The sequence below is a fragment of the Herpailurus yagouaroundi genome, unplaced genomic scaffold (genome assembly GCF_014898765.1).
Source record: "Herpailurus yagouaroundi ecotype Mexico unplaced genomic scaffold, PumYag 142, whole genome shotgun sequence".
NCBI classification, from domain to species: domain Eukaryota; kingdom Metazoa; phylum Chordata; class Mammalia; order Carnivora; family Felidae; genus Herpailurus; species Herpailurus yagouaroundi.
In genome coordinates this window covers 42,432,062-42,458,812 of record NW_024412397.1, presented here as the reverse complement: position 1 = coordinate 42,458,812, position 26,751 = coordinate 42,432,062, and the positions used below count along the sequence as shown (strand labels likewise).

Sequence of the window (26,751 nt, the reverse complement as noted above, 5' to 3'; positions counted from 1 at the left end):
CACTATCCTTTCAGAAAACAGGCTTTGGTTTACTTTTAGTCTCTACTAGAAACCACATGATTGAATACCAGGTGACAAAGTGACCTAAGATGCCAATAATTAATTGGATGTTATCGGAATTGTTAGCCCTAGTTAACTCAAGAATGACCAGCAGCCCACTATCACCAGGTAAAAGTGGCATCTGGAGGACTTGCTTCTTGTAGGAACCTAAGGCTTGGTAAATTGTACTCGAATGTGGCCTACACTCTCAATGCACCTGCTCTCACTCCTCTGCCAATTTTCACAATCCCCATCTTATTCTCATAGGAATTTCCCTATGACTAATTCATTAAGGAGAAAAAGAACAAGCCTGGTTAACAGATAATATGCTAGGAGACTGCTATAGCATTATAGCTCCAGGCACATGGGACCTTGAAGGAAAAGCAGGGAAGGAAATTCTTCAAAGGGAGAGAACTTCAGGAGGTAGGTTTTGTGGTTTATTTTTCCTGGAAGAAGCATATATCTTCCCAGAAAGGAGATTTCTGGTGGAGATGCCTGGAAGGAGATATAATCTCATTTGTGAGTGGTGACTAACTGGGAGATGTTCAGGGGCTTGGAAAAAAAACATACATGAGGATAGGTAACAAGGAGTTCTAAGAAAGAGTTACATGGACAGATTTCTTGGAATGGGTCTGGAGTGTGATAAATTTTCAGTCCATGTAATTTATTTAACAGAAGTCTGTTGGAAAGGAAGTTTTCAATAAGTAGATAAAAAAGATTAACTCACCTGTGGATATCAGGTTTTTTTCTACGTCATGCCATTATTTGCTCAATTAGTTCATGAATGAAGTAGCCATATTTGCAGGGATGGAGCATTTTCATGAGTCCTCGGTTAGACTGTGCTCATCAAAGCTGGACTGCTTTTAACTACTACCCAACATGCCAAAGTCATGATTAACTCTGAGTCCTGATATTCTGGAGGGCCTCTATGTAAACAGGTATCAGATACACATGTATCTAAATATATATCTGATATCTATATCTTTATCCATAGATATACATAAATAGATAGACATCTGACATATCTATAGACATCTGATATATTTTATATTTGTGTGTGTGTGTATATAATCAGGTACTTATTATCAGGTACTATGAGAAAGAATTACTCCTTTTTTGTAGGTTTTGATTTGCCTTCCCTTCCTGACATCTCTGTCTTATTCAAATAAGCACATATTTCAGAGCAGAAAACTAAGACAATGGATTGATGTTTGTGATGTTCACTGGCCTTAGGATAGACTCAATCACTCAGATGCAGCTGGCCCTATATTCAGTAGAATCCAGACACCAGTATTTTGTGAGGTTAGTATGTTTTCAAAATTATGTAGTTCATGCTTTGAAAAAGCTGCAACATGTGCAGCTGCTACCCTAATAGCCAGTTTACATGGGTATGACAAAATGGATTCATTTGGAGGGACAATTTAATAAACGTATTAGTAAATTTGTTGCCTCTGTATTTATAAATCTGGGCTCTGTTGGTTTAGAGTCAGTGCTACAGAGAAGGTTGCTTCTGCCAGGAGTCAAGAACCCTGAAAGGTCTGAGATTTCATCCTACTTGCAAGGTAAATTAGCTGGTTACAGTTTAACAGATGTAGACAGAAGATGAGACTCTTGGGTAAGAGACCAGAACTTTTATTACTCACAGCACAGCAAGTAGAATCAACTTAATGGGTGTGTTGTTTCCCCTCCCAGCCCAACCCAAGCCCACAAATCAGCCCAGGTAGGTGCTGAACACGCAGTTTGCATCATAGCTGTTATCCACTGAATGTTTGGGTACCCCCTACCCCTTATCAATACATATGTTGAAGCCATAACACTCCATGTTACTATAATTGGATATAGGACATCTAAGAAAGTAATTAAGGTTAAATGAAGTTCAAAAGGTGGGGCCCTAATCTAAAAGGTTTAGTGTTCTTATGATAAGAGACACCAAAGTTCATATTCTCTCTCTCTCTCTCTCTTTCTCTCTCTCTCTCTCTCCTGCATGCACACAAAGACGTCATGCGAACACATAGAGAGGTGGAAGGTGCCTGTAAGCAAAGAAAAGAGATTTTGGGATGACCTTCTTTGCTGGCACCTTGATCTTGGGATTCCCAACTAAAAGAACTGTGAGAAATAAATCCTTGGTGTTTAATACACCTAGTTTATGGTATTTTGTTTTGGCAGCCTGAACAAGTTAAAACAACAGCTGAGGAACCTGAATCTTAGGAAACACCTTTTTTTTTTTTTAATTTTGTAGTCAGCTGCAAGTAAACCTATCCAAAATTTGTCCCAAAGGGAGATATTATCTTTATTATGTATGATAGCAAACAGACCTGTCTTCTGTTCGGGAGGAGGATACTATTTCCATCTTCCAAGACTTTTTGCTATACAAACATCCTAGAAGAAATAGTCCAAAACAAAAGCTCTCAGTACTTACATAAGTAACTGTTCAAAAATACAAGTGCTCTGGGAGAATTATCTTCCAAACATAATGAACATAAAAAGTCTTATATTACAAACACTTTCATGGCCCTATACATTTTATTTTCTCTCTTTCTTTTACCTTTTCTCTTTGTTGAAACATACTTTGTCCTCCTCTTCCCCAAAACAATTTTTATTCATTTTTAATTCTATTCCTGAACGTCACTTTCTCAGAAAACTCTTTAGGTGCTCCTAAAGACATGTCATGTCCTTAGGAGATACTTGTTCAATGAATATGTGAATGACCTATACATAATGATAACTTGTCTCCCACTTTTCAATATTTAAATTGATTCTGTCTTGTTCTTTTCCAGAGCCTAGAATTTCCATATTATTACAAGTATTAGTGATTTTTTTATTGGTCCTATGAGTAGAATGTCTCTAGTGTTTATTTCCTGAGTATATTTACCATTTCTTTTAATTAGACACTTTCCTAAACTCTTCCTATGGACTCCATTGTCTATCACGATTAGTTGATAAATTAAGATCCAATATAGTACATTTCTAATAGTGTAGTCTCACATTCCTTGAAATCTTCTAACTGAATGATACCTCAATAAAATTTCAAGACTGTATTACCATTTTCTGTATTTCACTCTGATCACGTTTTCCAGCTATCTCGTGCGATAATTTCACAAATATATTGGGTTGGTTAATTTTATATGTCAACTTGCCTGAGCCAGGGGATACCCAGGTAGTTGATTAAACAATATTTCTTAATGTGTCTCTGAGAGTGATTCCGGAAGAGATTAGCATTTGAATCAGTGGACTGAATAAAGCAGAAGGTCCTCCTCCATGTGGGTGGGAATCAAACAATCCATTCAGGATTTAAGTAGAACAAAAATGTGAGGGAAGGTTGAATTCACTCTTTGCCTAACTGCATGAGCTATAACATCAATCTTCTGCCCTTGGAGCTTCTGGTTTTCAGCCTTCAGATTCAGACCAGTGGCTGTACCATTGGCTCTCTGGCTTGCAGCCTTTCAAACTATACTGTCAGCTCTCTTGGATCTCCAGCTTGCAGATGACGGATCATGGAACTTCTCAGTCTCCATAACTACGTGATAATAAATAATAAATCTCTTTGTGTATATTATAAGTATATAGGATCCCCTATTGGTTCTGTTTTTCTGGAGTACCCTATTGCATACATGATACCACTATTAAATATAATTACAATAACAAAAATTTTCATTCTTTGGTTATTTTCTGTGTGTCAGGCATAATACTAAGTACTTTACAGACACTATTTCCTTAGGTATTAACCCTGTGGAGCAAAGTATGAGCTCCTTGTATCCATTATCCAACTCATTCACTATTGTGTATCCAATGAATAGGGTAGTACCTTACTCACATATTACGCTCTATTAAACATTTTTTGAATAAATGAGTTGCAGGTGTTATTAAGCCCATTCACAGATGAAGAAATAGAGGCACAAATATGTTACATAACTTGCTCAAAACCAGTTGCTAGGTGGCAGATTGGTAATTCAAAGCAAAGTAGTTCTGATTCTATATTTCACTCTTGAATACTATGATACATTACTTTTCTCTCATCTTACCACCTTCTGTTTCTAAACTTAATAAATCCACTTGTACCTACATTTCCTTCTGTATCTAACCATGATCTCGTTACTTTAATCATTCTCTCACTGAAATCCTTCATGTTTCTTTGTTTAATGAATGTTTTTATAAAGTAAATGAAGAAATGAAGATATGGAGACCTATGTGGCACTCTAAGAATGCACAATAATCTGATTATATTAAGACAAATAAGATAGAAACTAGTTCTGGAGAGCCTAGGTGGCTCAGTTGGTTAAGCGTCCGACTCCTGATTTTGGCTCAGGTCATGATCTCACAGTTCGTGAGACCAAGTCCTGTGTTGGGCTCTTCACTGACAGTACGGAGCCTGCTTGGGATTCTCCCTTTCCCTCTCTGTCTGCCTGTCCCCTGCCTCCCCTGCTCACACTCTCCCAAAATAAATAAATAAACTTTAAAAATGATAAAAGCTACTTCATGTGCTAGTTAATAATTAATTATTATATTTAATGCTTTAAACACATCAGAGTAGAGCAATATGGAAAGCATGATGGTAAAGCATACAGACCAGGGGAGATAAAGTGAAAAGACATCATGGTATAAACTTAGTGCTTTATGAACACAGTATGCAAATAATATTGTAAAGCGTTACAGATTCTCACCGTACAGCAAGGAAATTGAGAAAATTCAAGAGTTTTGACTGCAATGGTTTTAACGCAGAGAATGTGGTATTCACTGGACACTAATAAAATTTTAAATGGCCAGCACACTCACACATTTAGCATTTGAAGCCAACATGAGGATGTATTTATAATGAAATTACCTTAAATATTTGAATTTCTGACAGTGTTCAGGGCAGTAAGACACACCGTATCATTGAACTCTGCACCTAATGGTTAGTTTTATGTTTCAATACCCAGTTATTTAATCAAATGCTTACCTAGAGATTTTGTAGACATGATTAAATAATTAGTTGGCTTCAAGTAAGGGAGATTATCCTAGATAAACTGCATGGGCCTGATTCAATCAGTTACAAGTAAAACCGCAGTTTTCCTTAAGAAATTTGACCTGTGGATAGCCATTCTTGGGTCTAAGTGTTCCTCCCCTCCCTTCCTGGAGGCTTGCCCTATGGCTTTCAGACTTGCTTCTCCAGCCCCTACAATCTCATAAGTTTATCCCCCGCAATAAATCTCTTCCTGTAAATATCTCGCAGCTTCTGTTTCTCTGATAGAGCCCTGACTGATACAGCGCCACATGCTTTTGTGATAAAAATGATGGAGTGGTGTTTGGGTGTGTGCATGCGCGTGTGTGTATGTGCATGTATCCTCATTCACAAACATAATGCTCATCATCCTGAGAAATTATTAACAAAGCTTTTCTGTTTTGTGAAGTTCAGGGCTGGGCTATGAGTTAGAGTAAATATAAATTCAGTCTTCTTATCTCCATAATGCACACAAGTTGAGGGTTTGTCAATATTCCAGTAGAGTATTTTGAACATTTATCAGTCAGCATTGGCAGTTTTGACAGGCAAACTGCTTGCTGAATACCAAATGCAAAAGCACGAAGCTGTCATTTTTAGACAGGTTATTACTTTGAAATGATTATTATTTAAGATAACTTCCTCTATATATTTAATTCAGACTCTCTACCACCTCCATTGTGAAGTGCTTTGATGTAAATTTTATCTGTGTGCAGTATATGTAATATTAATGCTTTTAATAAGAGGATTTTTGTATTCAAAGGAATTTCGGTTATTCTGAAGACATCAAGGTATGAGATATACAACAATCTGTTTATATTGATGTCATATTAGTTCTTTAACCTGCCAAATGGAAATTCTTACCGAATTTGATGATTACATAGGCATAAAATGTTTCTTAAATTATTTCTTCAAAATCCATTCCAAGTATCATTTTAAACCAGAATTAAAACAATGTCAAGATTCTTCAATAATCAGGCTACAGATTTGGTTTTTTTTGTTTTTTGTTTTTTGTTTTTTGGTCTATGAGTAGAAAAAGCTCACAGCATATTTTATTGAAAAGAGAGTTATAGAAAAAAAAAGACAACTGCAGGCACACATACACACATACATAGAATGGAACTATTTCTACATCATTACATATGCATTGGCTTGATTCACCCTTGTTATGAGTTTGTATTCTTAAGCGAAAGATGAGAATAAACTCATCAACTAGTGAAAAAGTACATTTGCATGATATCAAATCCTGTAACTCATTAGAGTTTTTCTAATCAACTCATCTGAATAAGATATGATGATGATGGTGATGATGATGATGATGATGTTGATGAAAATGAAGACATAAGACAGCAATAACTATTTTTGCATAGTAAGGCTAGTCTATAAGAGTATACTCCAAATAGATGGAACGGAAACATTTACCCCATATGATTTATTTATCTACACAGCTGCATGATGTTGATGGGAATCAGGAATGCCAATTTTATTGTTTGTTCATAATTTTAGGGCTGCCTCTGGTGATTGGAGCCTCAGTTTGATTTTCCCCCAAGCAAGCTAGGATGGAATGTACTCAAAGATAAAGTGAAATAACAATGGAAGATCTCTCAGCATAATTCAGAACTAAATTCATTTCTAAATAACCACTAACTGAAAAGATATTGATGACTTTTATAAAGGAAATTAAAAAATAAATAACACAAAAAATGTACTTAAAAACAGTGTTCCTAATAAAATAATATGAATTACTGTATTATATAATGAAAAATTTAAAAATATGTATGTATAGTTGTGTGGGAAAATGTATAGAGAAATTTTTTAAAATGACTTTATTTAAATCAATATCAATTGGCATACTTTAAAACCAGGTATTCACAGAATGCTAAGTATTTGCAATAGAAAATTATAATCATCTATATCACAAAAATTACTCAGATTAGTGTCTTACTATATTTTAAACCAAATTGAATAGACTGAAGAACAAATTAAATTCAATAGACAGAAGCAGTTTAATTATCTCCTGCCCCCAACTAAAAAGAAACAATGAATTCAGCGATTTGCTTGGGTAGATGGGTATGGGGAATGGCAGAATGGGTGAAAAGGGAAAAGAGTTGAGTTACCAACTCCCGGAGGCAGAGATAGGGGATAAATCCAGTGTTATATGCAGAAGGGCAATGAGGACTTCACTCCACTAATAAATTTTTGCTCTATGTTAGTAATAACCATCAGAAAATTCTTAAAAGATGCTTGAAGCGAGGGTTCTGCATGTCAGATCTAAAGAATTGGAGTTTCATTCTCATTAGAACACAGATCTGCTATGTGACCTTAGGCAAGGCAAGCCCCAGCAATCTTGTCCCTCAACAAACTTGTCATTCAATGACACTACTGTGAGTAGGCTAAATGCTCACTAGCAGAAAAATAAACGCATTAAAAAGGAGATGCAAATGCAGTTCAAGACCTAGGCAAACCAATAATTTGGTTCTTTCTCTTGAAGCAATTACAGAAATTTCTAATTTTAACTTCTTCTTTCAATGCAAAGTATTCATTTATGACACAACTAATACACATTTTCTGTAGAAAAATTGAAAATCCAAACAAAAATAAATTCACAAGCAATCCTAACATACAGAGATATTTATTTTCATGTGTGTACCTATGCAGCTACGTGTATGCACACACATTTGTGTACAATATATTTTTTACTTTGTTATATGCTTTAAAATTATTGTGTAGTACATATATATGAAAAGATATAACGTAAGCATAGTTTAAGGAAGAATAATGAAAAAAATTTTTATGTGCCTATCATTAAGCTTAAAAATAGAAACATTATCTGTATGTATTAACTGGTAAATGGCAGAGCTAAATCCTTCCAAATATATTATCTTTTTTTTTTTAATTTTTTTTTTCAACGTTTATTTATTTTTGGGACAGAGAGAGACAGAGCATGAACGGGCGAGGGGCAGAGAGAGAGGGAGACACAGAATCGGAAACAGGCTCCAGGCTCTGAGCCATCAGGCCAGAGCCCGACGTGGGGCTCGAACTCGCGGACCGCGAGATCGTGACCTGGCTGAAGTCGGACGCCCAACCGACTGCGCCACCCAGGCACCCCCCAAATATATTATCTTGAGAAATACAAGGTTTACCCTTTGCATTGCATACATACTTGAGAATCAGCTTGTCATATCTTATACAAATAAGTCTATTAAAGTCATCTTGGAAGTAATTTTGTATCCAATGTTTATAATATTGAGTCTTCCTGTTTAAAATGTGATGTAACTGTCCACTTGTTCAACTTTGAAATTTTGAATAATATGTTATTTTTTTCCTGTCAAGATTTTGAACTTCATCTAAGACTTATTATTGTTTTTAGCTACTGTAAATGTACTTGTTTTTAATTACACATTTTCTATTGAGATGATTATGGACTCACATGCTCTTGTATGAAATAATAAAGATTTCATGTGGTTTTTGCCAAATTATCCCTGATGGGAACATCCTATAGAAAGCTATAATATGATATTATAACCAGGATATTGACATTGATAAAGTCAAAATACAGAGCAGTCAAGATACCTCACCATAAAGGATCCCCATGTCAGCATTTCGCAGCCACATCTAACTCATAACTTTGGCCAACCACTAACATGTTCTTCCATTTTTATAATTTTGTAACTTCAAGAATATTATATAAATAGAATCATATAGTATATAAATCTCTGGAGTTATAATAGTTGCATGTTTAATTTTATAAGAAACTGCCAAAACTTTCCCAGTGACTGTACCATTTTACATTCCCAGTAGCAAAGTATGAGTGATTCCAGTATCTCTACACCCTCACCAACATTTGCTGCTGGCACCATTTTTTATTTTAGCCATTCTGATAGGAATCTAGTGACGTCTCGGTGTGGTTTTAATTTTCATTCCCTGAATGGCTAAGAGTTGAACATCTTTTCACGCACTTATTATCATCTGCATAGTCTCTCCACTGAAATGTCTCTTCATATCTCCTATCTATTTTATAGTTGGATTTTTGTCTTTATTGAGTTTTGAGAGAGTGTATATATTTTAAATACTAGTCCTCTGTCAGATATGTGGTTTGCAATTTTTTCCTCCTAGTTATAGCTTATCCTTTTACTCTGATAACAGGGCTTTGAAGAGCAAAAGTTTTTAATTTTGATGTAGCCCAGTTTATCAATTTTTCTTCTTATGGATCATGATTTTGGTGTCCAGTCTAAGAACTCTGTGTCCGAACTCTTGATCTTGATGAGTTTCTCCTGTTTTTTTTTTTTCTCCCCCTAACAAATTTGTAATAAAGAGGATGGCTCCATTTTTGATGTTTGAATGCTGACAATTTTGAGACCCCACAACATCCCTTTCTCCCTACGCCCCACGTCTGGATAAGCCATTTAAAAAGACCACATGTTCCCTCCTTTGGCACTGAAATTTCAAATCAAACATCACCTTTCCTGGCCCATGTGTGAGAATCTGCACCCCAGAACAATTTGCTAACATAATACATCCCAAGTGAGTAGTCCCTCCTTGCCACTTCTAGCCATTTTAGTCCTGCATGGAAGCCTTCCCTGAAATGCACAGAAAGCCTCGTTATGTGAGTATAAAACTTTATAATTTCTTTATGCATGTATGTAGCATCATTAGTCTTGACATCTAAACTACATTTAAGGAGGGAAATTGTAGTGGCTTATATTATGTGTCAACCTGGCTCGGTCACAGTACCCAGATATTTGGTCAAATGTGTCTGGATATTGCTGAGAAGGCATGTGTGGTTTATTTTTTTCTATGACATTCCAATTTAATCAATAGATTTTGAGTAAAGAAGGTTACTATCCACAGTGCATGTGGGCATCGTCAACCGATTAGTTGAAGGACTTCAGTAAAAAACTGATCTCCCCTAAGGAGGAGGCTACTCATATGGCACACTACCTTCAACCTCAAGCTACAACTCATGCCTGCAGCCTGTGGACTTGTCCTACAGATCTTGGACTTGCCAGCCTCCACAACCATGTGAGCTAATTCCTTAAAATACATCTCTTTCTCTCTCTCCATTCCTCTTGCTCTGTCCCCCACCTCTATTTGTTCTATGTCTCAGGAAAACTCTGGCTACTACAAAAGTACAAAGGTTCCTATGTTTACGTATGAGGAACTTTAACAAAATTTTATAGCTTGACATTTAGCCTTATGGTTCATTTTGGGTTATTTTTGTATTAAGCATGAGATTTTGTATTAAGCATGAGATTCACTTTCTGACCTATGTGTGTTCCGTTGCTCCCACACCATTTATTCAAAAGGCTATTCTTTTACTACTTTTCATCTTAGTCAAAAACTAGTTGGACACATCTGTGCGGATTTATTATTGAATTTCCTATTTTGTGTCATTTCTTTATGTTTTCATTTCGACACCAGTGTCACAGTCCCCTGACCTCTTTAGGCACATAGTAGAGCTTCATGTGAAGTAGAGTAATCCTTCCATTTTACCCCTCTTTTTCAAGATTATTTTAATTATTCTAGGGCCTATACTTTGCCACATGCACTTTAGAGTAAGTGTTTATATTTGCAAAATACCTCTGTAAAAATTGTAATGGAATTGCATTCAATCTATAGAACAATTTGAGGATACTCAATATCTTTACTATACTGACTCTTCCATTCTGTGGACTTGATAAGTGACTCCATTTATTTAAGTCTTCTTTGATTTCTGTCATCAATATTTTGTAATTTTCAGCATCTGGATTCCACATTTTGTTGTCTATTATAAATTCTCCATTTTCTCTAAAATGAATGCAAGTAGTACTGTGTTTTTACTTTCATTGTTAGTATATAGATATAAAATTGATTCTTGCATGTGTTTTGTGGTTTGTGAACATTTCTGTAATTGAGTATTTTGTCTGATTTTCATATATATATATATATATATGCAATTTATTTTGACTACTGATTGTTTAATCCATCAAGCTTGCTAAATTTTCTAATTCAAATAATGTTTAAATAATTGGGGGGGAAATTTTCTGTGTAAACAATCTGTTCATCTGCAAATATTGACAGGTTTTTTTGTCTTTCCAATTTTTACACTATTCTTTTCCTATTTTTATACTCCTCTCTATTTTTTCCTACCTAGCTAAAATGTGTAGGCACCAATACAGTTAAACTGTTTAAAAGAATTGATAATAGCAAGCATTCACGTCTTGATTGCTTTTTTACTAATAGTTTCGGCATTTTATTATTATTTCTAATGTTATTGTTGACTTTCTATAAGGAATTCCTGTCTATTTCTTAGTTTTAAAATTCTTTTGTATGCCTTGCTTGTTGAATTTTGTTAAGAAGTTCTATATTATTTTAGTTTGTTAAATATTTTCAGCTATAAAATGTTGGATTTTGTGAAATTTTATATCTGCAACTATGGAGATGATCATATGTTTTTTCTTCTTAAAAATGTAAATGAAGCTAATTCAGTCTTTTTCTGATATTTGGTTAAGCTTGCATTCCTGGAATAAACACAACTTTATCATGGTATATTATCTTTTTAAAAATCTGTATTTGCTAATTCTTTGTTTGGGGTATTCTATGTTCAGGAGTGGGGTAACCATGTAATCCCCTCCCTCTTTATTGGTCCTTACTTAGTTTTGAAATTAGGTTTTTACTATTCTCATAAAGTACTTTGGAAGTGATTTTCTATTTTTCTCTATTCTAAAGGAGTTTGTATAAATTTAATTTATCTGCCTGTTAAATACTTAGGAGAACATCCTATATAGCCATTTAGGGACAACTAAAATTTAGATGTATTTTGCTTAAATGGTTATGATTTTTTTGGGTTTTCTATTTCTTTTAGAGTCAGCTCTGACATTATATATTTCTACAAATGTAATTCTCCAAGGAACTTAAAAAAAATTTAGTGACATAGAAATATCCATAAATTCTTAACTATGTAACTTTGAATTATTATATACTATACATACAGAAAAGTACATAAAGCATAAATATAGTTTAATAATTTCCCAAAGCACACACTGTATATTCAAAACCTACATGAAGATAAGGAACATTTCCAGCACCTCAGAGGCTTACAACTATGAATCCTCCTTCCTCGAAATGTTTATTACTCTAAATTTTGTGATTATCACTTATTTTTTCCCCATATACTCTTACCACCTAATTAAGAATTGTTCATCATTATAGCTTAGTGATGCCTATTTTTGAACTTTATATAAATAGGATCATACACTATGTTTATCTCTGGCTTCTTTTGTTCAATATTGGTTTTGAGAGATTCAACCATATTTTGGGTGCTGGAGTATTTCACAGTATTTCATTAATTCTCAATTCTATATAGGATTATATTGTATGATTTTGCACAATATATATATCCATTCAAATATCACAATGTGAGGTTTGGTTTTGGGGCTTATTCATAGCATCTGTTTTGTGTCAAGGAGAATTAAGCTGATTCTTAGTTTCGTCACTTACTAGTTTTTTGAGTTTAATTGGTTACTTAATTTTTCTAAGCTATTGCATAAAATATATATTTCATTAGTCAGACTGATTAAATAAGATAACATAATGTAAGATAATCTTCTTTTTCATTATTATAGTGTAGCATTTTCCTTTACCAGCTTACAAAGTGTATTATCTTTTGAAGATTTTTGCAAGCTTTTCTCCTTATCGAACTTTAAAAATATGTATGTCCATATTATGATGTTTGGTTCATAAGGCAGTCTGGAATATAAATATAATCATCAAGGGGGTGCCTGGGTGACTCAGTGGGTTGAATGTCTGACTTCAGCTCAGGTCACGATCTCATGGTTTGTCAGTTCGAGCCCTGCATCAGGCTCTGTGCGGACAAGCTCAGAGTCTGGAGCCTACTTCATATTCTGTGTCTCCCTCTCTGCCCTCCCCTGCTCATCTTCTGTCTCTCTCACTCTCGAAAATGAAGTAAAAATTAATTAAATAAATAAATAAATAAACAAATAAAATCACTTATTTCCATCTTAAATATCATTTTTAAAATGACTACAAAATTACTCACGCTTTTTTACTTCTTCATTAGTTTTAGATGTTGCCGGAATATGATAATTACGTGTTTTACAATATTTCTTCTCTTTTAGAGTTACAGGTATGTAATTCTTCAGATCTTTACTAGGTTTTTGAAATCCATTCTTCTGTAATTAAATTTACATGCCAATCCCTGAACAGTTTTCCTTTCTTTGGGAATCCCTGTGTACCTCCAAATCTCTATCACTCCACTCTTATCCATCACACAAAACAAAAATGCAATCTCAGTAAAAATGCTGCAGAGTCTTTGTAAATGTAAATGTAAGACTAGGCCCCCAGACCTAGAGTGACCATGTAGCTCAATTGCTTGTGATAATCCCCATTTATTTCTGCTGACCAGGATTATTATGAATAGCCCTTTTACTACCCAAATCTTTCAGTTTGAACAATAAATTACAGGGTTACCCTACCTAGTCTTCATTTCAACTAAATTGTTGGCAAACCTACTATTTCACTAGCTGACATAAAATGGCTACTAACTTCCTATAGCCTCTTGCTGTCTGAGATGAGTCTGGAATACTAGTTTTTATTCTATACTCCAACACATTAAAAGATCATTAAGTTCCTTAAGAATCTTATGCGGTAAGGCAGAGGTCTTATTAATTTGCATTATCCGAGTACGAAAATGAGTCACAGAGGAGCTGAGTGACTGTTGACCAAGTTTAAGGTAGAAGAGAAGATGAGTATCCTGATTCCTGATTTTTTAGTTCACTGCTCTTTCTACTAAAGATCAAGTAACACGTATAACATTTGGAAATAATTGGCTGAATGAGTAGGACTTGTGCAGATCTGAGATAAAAGCTATACTTAAAGAACAAAGAAAAGAGAATTCTCAACCATTCAGGCTCTGGTGCATGAATTATATCTGGTAGCACAAGCAGAATTATCAGTACACTTTTCATTTCTTAAATATTTACATTTGGTAACATTAGAAGATTGAAAAAGATGTTGGAGTCCAAATTGGCTATTTTAAAAGAGGGGTGCATTTACCCATGCTAATGTTAGTAAACACATGTTATGACTCAATAGAATGTTTGATTCAGCAGAGGTAGTTTTTCAATTAATTTATTGATTTCACCCACTTGCTCGCATACAGTCCTGTGTGTAATGGGACGAGTTTGAGCCATTGCTACAGCCTCTTGGTCCATGTTCTGCCTTCTTATATCCCAAGCCATATACTTTCTAAATTTTCACCCAGTTCACTTTGTTTTTATGATCTCTGCGAAGACACTCCCCTGCTCAGCTCCTTATGCTTCTGTTCCTCTTTAGTCTTTTATCCCTTCAAGTTGGCTATTTGCCAAACAAAAAAATGTAGGAAGTTTTGCTTCCATACTTAGCTGGTGAGAGGAAGTTTGCACCCCTATGAAACTGGATTATATGTGTCACGAAAGTTACTCTTACATGCTTTCCTAGGGGCACATATCATTTGAAGGTGAAACATATAGGAGTAAAGGCTAGAGTTGCCAGATAAAATGCAGGATGCATAATTAAATTGAATCTTAGATAAACAACAAATATTTTTCACTAAGTCTCAAATATTGCATGAGACATGAAACACTTTTATGAAAACAATCACTTATTGTTTCTCTTAATTTCAAATTTACCTAGATGTCCTGGATTTTTCTTTGTTAAATCTGGCAACTCCAGAAAGAGAGAAGGCTGTTTGAGTACTCATAATGCTACCTTGGTTTCTAGAATAGAAGATTAAAATCCCTCAACACAAAAATTAGGATAGTGAAGGTAGCCAATGATACTTTTTCTTCCTTTTCTTCCTTTTCTCTCTTTTCTTATTTCCCTTCCACCCTTTTTTTTCTATTCTCCATTTCTCAGAAATAATAGTAACAGTAACAGTAGCAACAAATACTAATACTATTGATAATGCCTGCCTTTGTATACTTTCAGATGTATCGTCTTACTTGATTGTTATTGATTTAGTGATTTTTTTCCCCCATATAGATACTGGAATTGGGGGAAAAGGAAAAATCATCACAGAAATATACTTAACATTTCTCTGTGTAGACATATTCTTGCTGTGAAAATAAACTAAAACTTAAGGAAGGCAGGCAAAATGAAGTTGAGACAGAAACCAGATGAGTTCAGAGCCCAGAGCTTGCTCCTAATGATCAAATTTGTACAAGGGCTTTATTTCTTAGATGAGTCACCATACTGTCTTCATTTATTAAGTAAAAGGATTTTAATTAAATGTATTCAGCCTGGCAAAGTATGGAGGAAATTAAGCAGACCATACTTGGACAACTCTATAATGAACTGAAGAGGAACACTGAGGCCAATGTTAGAAGTTAAACCATTTTCACTTCTTGGCCTCTATGATTTTAGCAATATAGGTCAAAGTGTATGCAGAGCTTGGATAGCCATGTAATCAATCTTATTTATATTTTTAGTAATGGGGGAGTTCTTTTAAGCATTTGGTCTTAAGTAATATTTCTAAAACATGAGAATTTTAGTAGATGATTGAGAATCATAATGTGAAACACACTGGTGGATTTTGTGCTGCAACGAGATAGTGATTTTTAAATGTTTTTTTTTTTTTTTTATCTTTGAGAGAGAGACAAAGAGAGATAGAGAAAGAGAGAGGGAGGGACAGACAGAACGGAGGGCAGAGGAGCTGAAGCAGGCTCCAGAGAGAGGGAGAGAGGAAGGGACGGGGCGGTGGGGGGGCAGTCTGAGAATTTTTACTTTTTAATTGATGTGTTTAGATCATTTATCTTTAACGTTATTGTTGATATGTCTTGGTGTAAAATTACCATCTTGCTATTTTCCTCTTATGTCTTCTTTGTTTCTCTTTTCTCTTTCTGCTTTCCATCAAATTAATTATATAGTTATTATTTTTATCTGATCTCTTTCTTTCATGTGTGAGCTACAGCTCTTTATTTGTTACATTAGTGGTTTCTTTAGGATCTATAGTATACATCTTTACCATATCACAATACACCTTTACATTATACTATACTGTTTAATGTATATAGAGTCTTATAATAGTATTTTTCTATTTCATCCTCCTCAAATTTGTGCTATTATTTTCTTACATTTTACTTCCCTCTAGCCTATAAACACCACAATATGTTGTTATGTTTGCTTTAAAAAAATGATTCTGTTTTTAGATATTTTAAAAAATAAGAAAAATTCATGCCTACCATTTCTAGTTCTCTTTATCCTGTTTTGTCCATCCAGCTTTTCATCTGCCATCCATCCCTTTTGCTTGAAGAACTTTTTTTTAAGTTTAGTTATTTGTTTTGAGAGAGACAGAGACAGCATGAGTGGGGGGAGGGGCAGTGTGAGAAGGGGAGAGAGAGAGAACCCCAAGCAGGCTCCCTACTGCCAGCACAGAACCTGGTGTGGGGCTTGAACACACAAAGCTGTGAGATCATGACTTGAGCCAAAACCAGGAGTCAGATACTTAACACACTGAGCCAGCCAGGTGCCCCGAAGAACTTTTGTTAACATCTCTTATAGTGTAGGTCTATAAATGTCAAATAATTTCACTTATGTATATCTGAAAAAGCCTTTAACTTTGAAAGATATTTTTGGTTGGTAAAGTTACCTACATTGAAAATTCTTTTCTTTAAATACTTTAAAGCTTTTTTTTCCCTCCCATTTTTCTTCTAGCTTGTATTGTTTCTGACAAAATAAAAAAAAATCTACTCTTATCTTTATCTTTGTTCGTTGGTATGTAATGTGTGTCATTTCTCTTGGAATTTTAATATTTCTTTATCGCTGGTGGTAAATAATTTTATTATGTGCACTGGTATATTCTTTGTGCTTAGGTTCATTTAATTTCTTGGATCTGTGGGCTGATAGTTGTCACCAAGTTTGGGGGGAAATGTCAGTCTTTACCTCTTCAAATAATTTTTCCACTTCTGATTCAGGCATTTCAATTTAATATAAATTTAACTTCTCGATTTGCCCCATAGTTCACTGAAACTGTTCTTTCTGTCTCTCTTCATTTTGAATAGGCTTTATTGCCATTGCTTCAAGTTCATTAAACATTTTTCTGCATGCTAATCTACTACTAATGACATCCAGATCATTTTTATCTTAAATATCATATCTGAATCTCTAGAAGTTCAGTTTGCACCTTTTTCTATATCTACTATTTATTGATTTTACATGCGCCATTTTTTCTCTACCTTCTTTAACCTACGGAAAACAAGCATAATAACTGTTTTAATGTCTTTTTTCACTAATTTTATCATCTTTATCATGTCTAATTCAGGTTAGAGAGATTAATTAACCTTTCTCATTATGGATAGCATTTACTTATTTCTTTGCATATGTGAAAATTTTTGTTTGACAGCTCAACATTGTGTATGCTGGATGCTGAATCTTTTCATATTATTAAAAATTTTATTGAACTGTGTTCTTTGACAAAGTCATGTGATTTGAAATCAGTTTGTTCCCTTCAAGTTTTTCCTTTAAGTTTTGTTATGTAAGATCAAACCAATATTTAAACACTTATTAGTATGCTAAATAATGCTTCACAAATTATAAATCTTTCTACTCTGACTGCTTGGAACAGGCAATATTCCCTGTTATTTTGATGTCCCAAGTACCTTCTACTAAATTCTCTCTTTCTTGTCTTTAGTATTTTCCTCATATGCATTAGTTGATCTCTTCTCAACCCAATATTACAGATGGATCTTCTGAAGGTCTCTAGGTTTTCCCTCTTTATGTAGGTCTTTCTTGGCAGTTACCCTGAGCTGCAAATTACAGCCACCTTGATTTCCCTGGACTCTCAACCTAGGGAGACCCTGGACTCTGGCTGAGGGTCTAACAACAGTCTGAAAAACAACAGTCTGAAAAGAACAACATTCTGAAAAATTCCTCCAGCAGTAAGATGTGACAATCACAGAGCTCACCTCGTTTCTCACATTTTAGAGATCACTAGCCATTTTGTATGACGTAGAATATCTTGAAAGTCATTGTAACATACATAAGTGCCATGATTTTTCGTTGTTTCATGCAGTGTGGTTCCTCTTACTCCATCTCGGATTGAACTGGAAGTCTTTGTGAGGCCGCTTTAAAATTTTTACATTAGGGCAATTTGAGCTATGTATTTGAGAAGATGTAGCATTGTCATCTGAAAAACATACAATTGAAGGCAAAACTTATACATATCATGTGCATATGTTGTTTTGTGTTTTAAACTTAATAAAAGCTCTTGGAATTTATTTTTGTATTTAAGGAAGTTTTCTGTTTCCTAACTTGTCATCCTTCAAAAAAGAACAAAGCAAAATAAATCTTTTCCTTATATTGACCCTGTATCATGTATTTAAAGTGACTCCGTGCCATGGACAAATGATGACTTTTTTGTAATTAGCCAATTTTTTATCCATGCTATTATAACAAAACACCTTAATGGAAATAATATATGGGCACCATTTTTATTTTTATTGAAATATTTTTAAAAGTGACGGGTTCCTGGGTGGTTCAGTTGGTTAAGCAACCAACTTCGGCTCAGGTTATGATCTCACAGTTCATGGGTTCTAGCCTTGCATCGGGCTCTGGGCTGACAGCTCAGAGCCTGGAACCTGCTTCCGATTCTGTGTCTCCTTCTCTCTCTGCCCCTCCCCCACTCACATTCTGTCTCTCTGTTTTCAAAAAGAAATAAATGTAAAACAAAATTAAAAAAAAATTTAAGTGTACTTTTATGTTCATTTTCATATTAGCAGTTATAATTTATGACATATTTTCAAAGCCCAAGACTTCAATTCCCATAGCAAACAGATAGTTAATAAATGATTATTTGTAATAAGGTCTCCTGTGGTTTTTCAATAGGTGAGAAGAAAAATTGAAACAACTGTTTGCATAATTCAAGTTAAAAACAAATAAGCAAATACAATAAACCTATTATTTGGAATCTTTCTAAGTAGGACAAAGGCTTAAACTATTGAGGCAATTCCCATACAAACCAATTTGCAAATGAACTATGGGATATTGTTTGCAAATATCTGGGATACTGTCCATGTTCTACTTTGCATCTCCACATTCTGGGAGGGGATAGGGGAATTAAGACAAGTATCTGGATAATTCAGAAAAGAATTATAGGCCATGTTAACAATTGTTAGCTAAGAGTTTCACATGGCACTTATAAAGCAAAAGGCCCATGACAGACTAAAGTGGGAGTAGAGAGAATTACTTGATTTTTTACAACTAGGAAAGTAATGTTTCTATCGTAACCTTCTCTTTACGGGGAAACTGATGTATTTTAAGCCAACAGAGGGGAATTTCTGTATTATGTTGGTGATGGAGGTGTGCTACCTGATTGACTTAGGTATCACAATAGAATGCTTAATACTTTCTTCACTGAATTGGCATCATATACTGGTGGAAGATTGAAATAATGGGTGTGATATATCAGGTTTGGAAAGTATGAATAAAACAGTAATTATAAAGACAATGAAATTGTATGATTTTTATTAAATTCCATTGATATTCTAGATTTAAAAAAAGATAACAAAAAGCTAACTGATTAGTAGGCAACTGAAAGCCACCTGTGGAATCCAGAGGGTCTCCTTGGTAGCATAATCTTCAAGAGAAAAGCAGAGGAAGCTGCTTACCAGCAAGAACTACCAAGGTCCAAGAAATGTAAAACAGATGAGTTATGCCAAAACCATGGTCTTGGTTGAGAAAGAATGGACAGCAAATATGTGGGATAGGATTATCTGGATCAATCTCTACCACAATGTTGAATCCTTAGATTTTCTTGAACTCTCTGAGCCTGTGGAAGTGACCTGTCCTCTCTTCCTTATTTTTTAAATTTCTTTAGTTTTTTGTTTGTTTGTTTACTGGTTTATTTTTATTTAGATTCAATTTAGTTAACATATAGTGTAGTATTGGTTTCAGGAGAATTTAGTGGTTCATCATTTACATATAATGCCCAGTGCTCATCCCAACAAGTACCCTCTTTAATGCTCATCACCTATTTAGCCCATCCCCCCCACTCACCTCCCCTCCGTCAACCTTCAGTTTGCTCTCAAGACTTCTGGGAAGTTAATTCAGAACTCTCTCTCCTTCCCCTGATTGCTACCTCTACCACTACAACAAAAGGCAACACAATCCTCCCTTGGGATCTGCCATCACTCCTCCTGTTTACTACATATAGATCTAGTATTTACTAAGACTAATTTAGAGCAGCATGACCCAATCCAAAATGTGTTGGTTCTGTAACACAGGAAAAGGACTATTCCAAAGAAGCTGCAAGATCAAGCCAACATGTCCTGGCAGGATATGAGGGAGCACGAAGGTAATTATGTTCTAATTGATTAAGGGGGCAAAAACAAGAGATTGGACAAGTGAAACTATTGGGAGCATTCTTCTGATATACAGGATTTAACTACTTGGCAAGAAATCAAAGAGATGGTGGGGACGATCTGTTAAGATGGTTGCTAGAAGCAGAAAAAAAGAATATACCCATGTAGAGTAAGGTAGAAATATATAATTGGGGCACTTGGGTGGCTCAGTCAGTTAAGCATCCAGCTTTTGGTTTCAGCTCAGGTCATGATCTCGTGGTTTGTGGGTTCAAGCCCTGCGTTGGGCTCCCTGCTGACAGTGTAGGGCCTGCTTAGGATTCGCTCTCTCTCCCTCTCTGTCTGCCCCTCCCCCACTTGCAGTCTTACTCTCTCTTCCAAAATAAATAAAATACATTTTAAAAATACTTACAAATGCCATAATTACCATGGCAAAGGGTGGAAGAAGGGTTCCAAAGCTGTTTGGTTTCTTTTGAAAGTTGTCTTTTTAATGGATTCACTGAGGGTTTTCAGTATGTAAGGCTAGAAAACCAGAAAAATAATTAATCACCACATAAAGGAATGGACCATTTCCTAAGGTCAAAGAGAATGAACTATAAGGGGCATTTACTAAGAAACTCAGTGTTGGCTGTTTTCTATAAGCCACAGCTGATGGTAGAGGAGATTCTATAAGTGGATTCCCAGATAAGAATGGGAATGGTTGAAACCTTAGAAGCCATGTGGTAACGATACCACCAGTCTTATCCAAAAGGGTTCTATAGACAATTATATAGATTATTGAACATTGAGGAAAAGGAAGTGAAAGATACCTAGATTTGTACAACCCTTTGAATATAAACAAATAAATCTGCTTGGGAGAGATACGTCTCTAAATCACAGGAGTAAAATAGAATCTCTAGCTTCCTAAACATGTCTGCTTTATGAAGCCCAGAAGGTATTGAAACATGAAAGTATTCATGGAGCACTATCACTCAATTAGTATGTGGCTATGAGTTTGGTGATTGTATTGTTTGTTATTTTTTTCATAAAGGATCAGAAACTACATTTATAAACAAACAACATTATACATTTATTCTCCTTACCTTTGTCGTACTATAGTCAGAATATAATATAGTTTGGATGTTCCACAGAACATTATACGTATCTATTATAATGACATCACGTTAACTAGGTCTGTGATCAAGAAAGATATAGTATGTTGGAGACCTTGGAAAAATACCTAGAAAGGAGAGTAAGCTCTTTTCCTTCCATGCACCACTGAAGATCTCGGTGTTGCCACGGGCCACTGCCCCACCCGGTGTTACTGGTATTGTAAGAACAAGTTGTATCCAATGTCTTGCTTCGGCAGAGGCGTCCCTGATGCCAAGACCCACATTTTTGACCTGGGGTGGAAGAAGGCCAAAGTGGATGAGTTCCCACTATGTGGCCACATGGTGTCAAATGAATGCGTAGATTTCCTCTGAAGCCCTGGAGGCTGCCTACATTTGCGCCAAAAAGTACATGGTGAAAATCTGTGGCAAAGATGGTTTCACATCCGAGTGCAACTCCACCCCTTCCATGCCATCTGTATCAAAAAGATACTGTCCTGTGCTGGAGCGGAGAGGCTCCAGACAGGTATGTGGGGTGCTTTTGGAAAGCCCCAGTGCACAATGGCCAGGGTCCACACTGGCCAAGTCATCATGTCCATCTGTACCAAGTTGCAGAACAAGGAGCATGCGATTGAGGCCCTACAGAGGGCCAAGTTCAAGTTCCCTGGCTGCCAGAAGATCCACATTTCCATGAAATGGGGATTTACTAAGTTTAATGCAGACAAATTTGAAGACATGGTGGCTGAAAAGCAGCTCATCCCAGATGGTTGTGGGGTCAAACACATCCCTAATCAGTGATCCCTTGGACAAATGGTGGGCTCAGCACTCATGAGAACCTCAGCACTGCTTCTCCCCATTCATGCCTACCAATAAATCCTGCTTCCTGTCAAAAAAAAAAAAAAAAAGGAAAAGAAAAGAAAAATGAAAGTAGAGTGTAACCACTGTAAATTTTTATGTGTCTGCCATAACAGCAAAGTTTTTAGTGGTTAAGGGGAGGCCAGAATACCCCATTCAGAACCAAATATAAATCATTTCATCTCGCACCTCATACCATGACAAAAGAAACATAACCCCCATTATGTTTCTTTGTGTTCCACAGCTGGTATTTGCCATACCTAGGAATACCACACCTCGCCATACACTGTGTGATATGAAAGGCTACGAGCTTTGATCGGTCTTAGAACAGAAATGGATTGGAGAACATGTCCAGCCACTTAAGTGTATTACCCCAACAGATCCTGAGAAATTAGAAATATCAGTGTTGGGGCACCTGGGCGACTCAGTCAGTTGAGCATCCTACTTCAACTCAGGTCATGATCTCATGGTTCCTGAGTTAAAGCCCTGTGTGGTGCTCTGTGCTGACAGCTCAGAGCCTGGAGCCTGCTTTGGATTCTGTATCTCCGTCTCTCTCTAACCTTCCCCTGCTCAGACTCTGTCTCTCTCTCAAAAATAAATTTTAAAAAAATTAAAAAAATAAATATCAGTGTTGAGAAAAACTGTTGTGTGGAGTTTATGGCAAGTCTGGCAAGTCCCAGTAGGAAAATCAAAAGGTCAACTTTTGGTATTAGGATAAAAACTATGTCACCTCCAGTGGAGAATTTTATTCTTTATTGTTTAAAACAAGTCCTGACATGCTATTGTGTCCTAATAGAGATAGGACACATGACCATGGATATAGAACTACCTTTCATGAGATAGGTTCCAACAGGGTTCTAAGAGGATACAAGCCAGTTTGTTCCCTCTTAAAGGGCACAAACACGAGCAGGAAGCCCATGCCTCTGTCCTTGCTTTGACTGTGCTTCAACCTCAGCTCATCTTAAAGCCGATCTTTTGATACAGATAATGAAAAAGGAAAAAAATCCAAGCTTGGCTTGTAGAGGGATTGACCTGGTATATGGGTTCAAGCAGAAAATGAACATTAGCTGTGCTATAACCTCACACGTTAGTGGCTGTAAAATGAACTTGTGAAAAATCTTACCAAAAGTTCCCAAACATCTTTGGGAGGTACAACTGTTAGCCATTTTATGTAGAATGAGAAGTAGCCTGATTTATCGGCAGTGGGGAATGGCTTGGTCAGAAACCTGAGATAAAAAGAGATAAAAAGGTCCGGGGTAGAGGATCATAGAGGTACAAGTGAAAATGGGAGAATAGAGATCTTTGTACCATATGTTAATGCCTATCAGAAATAATTTTTCATGGAAGAGGCACCGATCAACCATATAGACAAAATCACTCAATTAGTTGAAATCATTCATCTTTTGTCATTGTCCACCCTATTGCTAGTACAATGGGTTTATGGACAAAGTGGCCATGTTGGCAGAGATGGAGATTATGTACAGACACATAGGCAAGAGGTCTTGCTTACCCATGGCTGATATAGCTCCCGTGGATGGCAAAGGTTCAACCTGCCAACAACTGAGATCAATGCTGTACCCTGATAAGGTACCATTCCTTGATAATAATTATTCACTTGGTGGAAGGTTGCCTGTATTGGAACCCCTTCCTTTTCTGGCTGCAGGACCTCATTTTACAGTAAAGGAGACATGAGAGTGGGCTGATGATCTTTCTGTTTACTGTCATAGCACACACTATGCCACCCAAAATCTGCTTGGAATAGTCTGTTAAACAAATAACCAAAATCCTAGCTCAGAGGAGAAGCACGAGTTTAAAACGCCATCATCCATAGACACCTGGCTGGCTCAGTCAGAAGAGCATGCGACTCTTGATCTTGGGGTCATGTGTTTAATCCCCACGTTGGGTATAAAGATTATTAAATAAAATTTAAAAATTAAAATAAAATAATAAAATACAATAAAATAATAACAATTTATTCTCAGTGGGTGAATTGGGTGAATTTGTGTTTCCCAATCTTGTAACTCTGGGTTAAAGATATTATTATGCAAGAGGGGAGCTAATTTGGCACTCATACCCCACAGCATGAGTCCTTGAACTATAAGCTAATGCTACCATCTGGGTATTTCAGGCTTCCTGAATCCATGGACCAGTAAGAACGCAGACACTATTTTGGCAGAAGCACTAAACCTTTATCATCAGGATACTTTTCCACAATGAGGTCAGGAGGGTGACTCCTAAATGACTATTTATTTATTTTTTTTTCAACGTTTATTTATTTTTGGGACAGAGAGAGACAGAGCATGAACGGGGGAGGGGCAGAGAGAGAGGGAGACACAGAATCGGAAACAGGCTCCAGGCTCTGAGCCATCAGCCCAGAGCCCGACGCGGGGCTCGAAGTCACGGACCGCGAGATCGTGACCTGGCTGAAGTCGGACGCTTAACCGACTGCGCCACCCAGGCGCCCCCTAAATGACTCTTAAATGACGTACTTCCTCATTTAATTTTGGCTGGCAGGTGCCTGAAAACAGCAAAGATACTCAGAGGCTCAGATTCCTCAGAAATAAGTGTCGAAGTCATGCTACTAGATAAGGCATCAAGACCAGCAGAGGATGGGCATTCTGACCACAAAGATATGGAGCTGGGCCGTGCAAGACGGGGATTGTAGTGGATACAGAAATATTTAATCTGGATCCTCTTTCAGGAAAGATTGCTTCAGATGGATAAAGTGCTGACAGAGAGTCTTCAGCTGTCAACAACTTCAGGCATCATCTCAGTGGCAAAGAACAGCTTTCTCCTCCACTTCATCTCTCACTGCAAGTACCCAAATTTCTGTCACATCACACCTTTGCTGAGTGGCCCAGAGCTGATAGATGTGGTTATAAAGGCCCATCCGTTTCTTCCCAACATGGAATGATTCTGATAGTGCATTTCAACTCCAGAGTTCCCCAGGATCTTGGAAAAAAATTATTGTTGGGTTTGCATTGCCGATTGATTTCTTTATCTATCCAACCCTGCTTCCTTTTCGCAAATGTTGATCTTAAAGATATTCCCAGCAAACTTAACTCCACCTGGGAATCTACTTCCAAGAGAGACCAACATACTATAATAATGTTGTATTGTACAATAATCAGACCATACAATTTGGAGTCATAGAGAGCTAAGTTTGTAATCCAATAGCTCCATACCTGTAGACAAGTTACCTAACCCTTGTAGATCTTGATTTCTACATGTACCCCTCTCTTTCATATAGCTTTTCCTAAAACAAAACAATAGTTCTAATCTATGCATTGTAGTATAGGAAGGATTGTCTGGAGTATCTCATATTTTGGATTAAATCTCAAGTACTGCACTTATGCTCAAGTATATTAAAACATCCTCTTTAACTGTGTTTACATATATACAACTATGTAAGAGTTTAACTAATTCCTTATGTTTTTCAGGAGATATAACTGTTGTAATATTTTTAAAGCACTCATATAAAGTGGTTATGATTTGAGCCTACCTCTCTCATGGCTGTGTGGTGCAGAAGAAACTTCTCTTTATTTTGCTAGTAAATTGATTTACACAAAAGCTAAGATAGGAAAGGAAAAAAATGAATGGAAGTATTTACAATTCAAATATGATCACCCAAATGCATATTAAAATAGACGACTTTTGGGTAGTGTTAATGAACCAAAACTAATTCAGTTCACAAGTTGAAAGATGGGAATATTCATACATCAATAATTGATGAGTTGTACATTTCAAGCTAAGTTGTTTCATTACCAGTTACCAGACAAAGGCTAGTATTATCTTTTAGCTAGACTAAATTGCCTTTCATTATCCTCAAAGTATCTAGACATGCAAATAACTTTTAGTTTCAGGGCATAATCATCCTTAAAGGATTTTGTTTTTAAGTTTTTTCTTCCTTTGAACTAATGCCAGTTTTGTCTATATCACTCCCTTGTTGACTAATCAAATGATATTTACTGCAGTTAAGTGTTTTATTTTTTTTATCTTTCTATTATTATTTAAATTTTTATATACTTAGTACTTACCTTGCTGGCAAAATTGTAAATATATTGAAGGCAAAGGCAGAGATATACATTTCCTTGATTTTAATATTGTACACGACACAATTAATATTTTTGAAAATTCTTTATTTTGCTTTTACTTATAATGAATTGAGGTATCAATCTTCAACTTCTTAAGTAGAACGTATCCTACATGATTAGTCAGATTTTAGACCATAGAGGCAATAAGTTAGGTCATAAACTGCCAATTAGGAATGATAGAATCATTTGACTCTCTTATGAGTAAACCTGTTTCAAAAATTCAAGTTAATATAGGATGGTTCTTATCAGTGAGGTACTTCAAAAATACAATTGAGGGCTCAATATTATAATCTAGAAATCTAGAAATGGAAAAGACATAAAATTTCACAAATATTGTGAAAAATAAATTTTGATTTAAAAGCCAC

The 26,751-nt window shown here is 35.8% G+C and overlaps 1 pseudogene; it reads left to right on the top strand.

Annotated features, from left to right (window-relative positions):
* The first annotated feature begins 20,314 nt into the window (after nucleotides 1-20,314).
* On the top strand, nucleotides 20,315-22,369 carry LOC121032724 (60S ribosomal protein L10-like; annotated as a pseudogene).
* The last annotated feature ends 4,382 nt before the right edge of the window (nucleotides 22,370-26,751 follow it).